The sequence below is a fragment of the Rhinolophus hipposideros genome, assembly GCF_964194185.1.
Source record: "Rhinolophus hipposideros genome assembly, chromosome: 21".
Lineage (NCBI taxonomy): Eukaryota > Metazoa > Chordata > Mammalia > Chiroptera > Rhinolophidae > Rhinolophus > Rhinolophus hipposideros.
In genome coordinates, this window is record NC_138067.1 from 3013010 (window position 1) to 3017695 (window position 4686).

Sequence of the window (4686 nt, forward strand, 5' to 3'; positions counted from 1 at the left end):
TGGGGGCCCTGGGGACAGTGGAGGGACTGTGAGCCCGCCACACAGGCATCTGGGCACAGGCCCAGCCACTGATCCCTCGCGCGTTCATGGCCTTACTTGAGTTCTTCCAGGCTCTTCCTCCTACTTTTCTTGTGCTTCTAAAGAAGGCTCATCCTGAAAGCGTCTCCCAGCCTGTGGTGGGGCAGGTAGACGTGATGTGCGAAGGAGCCAGAGTGCACACTTACATTCAAACATTCAGACAGAAGGTGGAAGAAAATGCAGACGAACGTGTTCCATTTGTCGGGTGGAAAATGAAACATCTGGCCGGTTAATTCACTTTTTCACTTCTTTCATGCAGCCATTTTGGTGACCCCACAGCCGTAACTTCATGGCTGTTTTACTCACGGGCGTTATTCAAACACCGAGAGTGGGTCTGGCACGAAAGCTGCCCCCAGGGAACCAGTGTGTGCTGGCTGGCTGGCTGGCTGGCGGTCCTGACTGGCCTGTTGGCTCCGCAGGTGCAGGGAGGAAGACGGAATGCTGAGGCAGGGCTTGGATGGCATGTCCATCGGTTCTAGCAGCTTGCTGTGAACAGGAGGGGAATGATGGAGCTGGTGGAGAAGCTGAGTCTTAGGGTCCTCTGGAAAGCCTGGCTGCTCCCTGCTGTCCTGCTACTGGAGCAGGAGAACACGGAGTCTGGAGATGGATAGTCTGTGATATAAAAAATGACACTCTAAATTGGTTCCAAACACAAGAGGGTTTCGTAACAGCGCTGGCGCTGAGCACCTTCATGCTTCACATGTTTTCCAGCCAAATAAAGAGGTGTAACAGCCATCAAACTCTTGTCCGGTGTAATCACCATAAATCACTATGAATGGGTTCTAATACTGTTAGGCACGTGGACGCCAGCCATGGTCACGTGGAAACGGGGACAAGAGAGTGTTTTACTGAGGGCATGTGCTATCATGTCCCGTTCATGGGACTCGCCTGAAGCCTTGCTCAGGAAGTGAAGGACATGGCCCCCAAATGTTTTTGTGGTGGTTACAGGTGCCACCAAACTGGGAGAGAACAGAACGCAATACTATTCCAGGAGATACATCGGGTGATGGTGGCTCAGCAGGCAGCGTTTCCGCTGTGCACGTGAAGGGAAGAGCTAACATTTCTTGAGCCTCTCGGGACTGAGGTCAGCTAACTGCCTTCTAAGGTAGGCTTTTCCCACTTTAACGACGAGGAAATAGCTGGCCAGTAGCGCAGGCAGGCGTCCCCGCGTACAGCTTTTCCTCTGTGCGTCCTTCCCACTGCGATTGATACCTTCTAGGTGCCTTGGGGGAAACACAGAAGGAGACCCAACTTCCGCTCTCGAGTTGTGGGACACACTGCTGTGTCCTGCAGACACAAGTTGAAGACACTGGCGGGATGGCCCCCTGTGGTTGGAGGGGACCCAGGGAAGACTGGGGAGGGGGACATTTGGGCAGAGCCCTCAAACAGGTAAGGTTCGCTTTGTTTTCAGCCCCGCACTTCCCCACGATATGGATATAAATTATAAGTAAATGTGAAGTTTGCATCACGGTTCTCTGTCTGGTCCCAAGCTGGATCTAGAGCCACCGGATGGCCCCCGCAGCCTCTCTGGGACCTGCTTGCCCTGCCTCCCCACCGTCCCCCACCTCCTGGCCCAGACAGGTTTCTTACGGGCAGGTTACTCCACTGGGCAGGTTTTCCAGATTCAGCAAATAAAAATACAGGATGTCAGTCAAACTCAAATTTCAGATAAACAACAGAAAAAGTTTTAGTATGTACCATTCAATATCTGGGATGTATTTATAGTAAAAAAGGTATTCGTTGTTTATCTGAAATTAAAACTGAACTGGGCTGTCGAGTGTTTCATCTGGCAGGCCAATACCCAGCCTCTGAGAGACTTCCCTCAGCCCGCCTCCCAGGGAGCCCTTCTCTGGTTTATCTGAAATTCATTTTTCGACTCCAGAAATGATCAGAGTACCCACCATGAAGAGAGCCCTGTGTCAGAGTCTTTGGGGATAGATGACCTGGCAGGGTTCCCCCAGAGAATCTCCTGTTCAGTAGGAGAGAGGGGACATGGCTGTTAGCATACGGGAAGTGCCAAGTACCAGCCACGACACCAAGTGGTGGTCCTGGAGGGGGCCTTGGAGGGGGAGGCAGTGAGGGCAGATGGGTGCTTTGGGGCTGGGCAGGGGCGTCTTACCACCCCCTGATGACTGTCCTGGGCACAGTCTGGGTGGGAGGGGTTTATGAGCAGAAATAAACACAGCTCATCCTCAACTCTGGCCACCAGAGGGCACGCTGGCTTGTGAAATGCTTTTCCTCTACAGCCAGGAGGAAAAGGGACGGAGTTTCACAAAGGGCAGAGGTTCCCTTTTTCTTGGCTCAGAAACAAGTCAAAGAAAACCGCGGGCACCTCCCCTCCTGTCTGACAGCGGAGAGTCTGCCCCAAAGCCGTGTGGGGGCAAGGATGGCGCCTTCTTAAGTCAGAGGTGTATGCCCAGTACCAAATGCCACGCAAATATGGGGACAGAGCAGGGAGGGATGGAGGGAGGAGAGAGGACTCACTCTGGGCGTGGCCGGCGTTTCCTCTTTCCTCCTCTCCCCTTGCTAAACATTCTAGACATCCTAGGCCTTTAATTTTCTTTTTTCATTTTAACAGTTTTTAATGAAAGCTGTATATAAGATTACTTTATTCCTGCATCTTCTCAATTGTTTCTTCCTTATATTTGCCCTTTTCCTTTCCTACTTGGTGAGATTTGGCTTTCCGTTCAAGGATCTTTTTGGGGTCTTTGTCCGGCTTTAGTCTAGTGATAACCACCTTGCTGGGGTGAATGCCCACATGAACTGTCGTGCCATTAGCCTTCTCCCGCTGCACTCGTTCAGTGTAGATGACATATTTCTTCCTGCAAACCTGGACTGCCCTTTGTGCTGCCCTTTGTAGTGCCCTCGGACAACCTGAACTTCATCATCCTTTCGGATGGCGTGGATCGAACATTGTACTTCTGTCTCAGCTCTTTGGAAAGAGGAGAAGACATAATCTTCCTGCGAATGTGGGAAGGTGCATGGAAATGTCTTTTACAGTTCTTGCTCCGGTCAGAAGTCACAAAGGGGTTGAACTTCATTTTGGCCGCTGGCGCTTCAGCGATGGCCGCAAAAGGGAAGAGCGCCTTTAATTTTCTTGCTTTCAGGTGAGAAGTTTCATGCATCATTTAACAAGTAAACTGAGCCCACAGTTCCTGCCCTTCCAGGAGGGCACATCCTACTAGGGCCACAGCCTGTGCCACAAGGTGCCCTCGAGGGGATGCCAGCTGACTGTCAGTCTGGGCTGTTAATGGCTGGACTAAACAGCCTTCCTGTGTCTTTGAAAAGTCTCACATGCCATGTATGCTCGTTTGTGATCGGCACAATAAGCCTCTTCCCTCCCCCATGTTCAGTAAAGAGTCTCCACATGTAACGTGGCAGTGTTTAGGGACGGGCCCAACTGCATGTCGGCACTGAGCTGACACACAGAACCACCAAGGGAGCGCACTGAGTCTCACTGGAGCTGGACACACCAGCAGGGCCTGAGGCGGCGCGAGGGAAATTCTGCGGGAAATTCTGGATTTCTCACTGACAGGAAACCAAGGTCCCAGCCAACTTAACTTACATTTCAAAGGTTGCATCTGGGTTACTTACATGCACAGAGAGCCTCTGCGACGCGACCCTGGTTCACAGAATAAATTAACCCCAGAGAGATTAAAAAACTTGTCCCTGGTTGCACAGCGAGTGTGCTACCGTGGGGTTTGAACCACCTGGTCTGAAGTCACCTGGAAGGGATTTGCACCCCCAAAATACAGTTCCTGGCACCCCCAGGCTGCCCTAGCTCCTGTCCTTTCCAAAACTCGTTCAGCCCTTCCTCTTCATCTACGAGCTGTCTGGATCCTTCTGGTAAATTACCTCCTTTGGCCTACCGTGTTCCCCAGAAAATAAGACCTAGCCGGACCATCAGCTCTAATGCGTCTTTTGGAGCAAAAATTAGTATAAGACCCGGTCTTATTTTACTATAATATAATACCGGGTCTTATATAATATAAGACGGGGTCTTATACTAATTTTTGCTCCAAAAGACACATTAGAGTTGATGGTCCGGCTAGGTCTTATTTTCAGGGAAACACGGAACATAAGCCAGAGGTGTTTCTTAGCTGGCCATAAAGAACCGCAGTGAACAGGCAGCTACGAGGCCTGCCCTGCCTCGGCCAGGCCTGGGGACGCAGACCCAGCCCCTCTCCTGGAGGAGCTGAGCTAGCAGGGGAAGCAGCAGCTGTGCTCAGAAGGAAGCTGATGGGAGCGTGTGGGCATGGGCTGCCCAGCGCCCAAGCCTCACCCGAACTTCCCCAGTGACCACAATCCTCCAGGAGCCGGGACTGGTCCAGGGGGAGATGGGCTGGGGAAGGTACATGTCCCTCATTTTCCATGTGAGTCACATCTATAAATAGTCATCAGAAATAGAGCAGAGAGAGAGCGAGGTCGTTTGTGGACTTACATTAATTCAACAGTGGCCTTTTCCTTCCTTCTGAGAAAAGCAATCTGATTCTATTCACACTGAAAAAGAAAACAACAAAATCCACCTTGAATTACCAAATAATTTATTCAGGTCCCTTGATGCCTCTCAGAATGGGGAGTCCCAGGGGGTGCAGGCAGGTGGCTGCC

General features: G+C 51.5%; 1 pseudogene across 1 annotated transcript; it reads right to left on the minus strand.

The window, feature by feature from the left end:
- Nucleotides 1-2686: 2686 nt before the first annotated feature.
- Nucleotides 2687-3155, minus strand: LOC308489970 (large ribosomal subunit protein uL24-like; annotated as a pseudogene). Its single transcript has one exon. The product of its transcript is annotated as a large ribosomal subunit protein uL24-like (transcript).
- Nucleotides 3156-4686: the final 1531 nt, after the last annotated feature.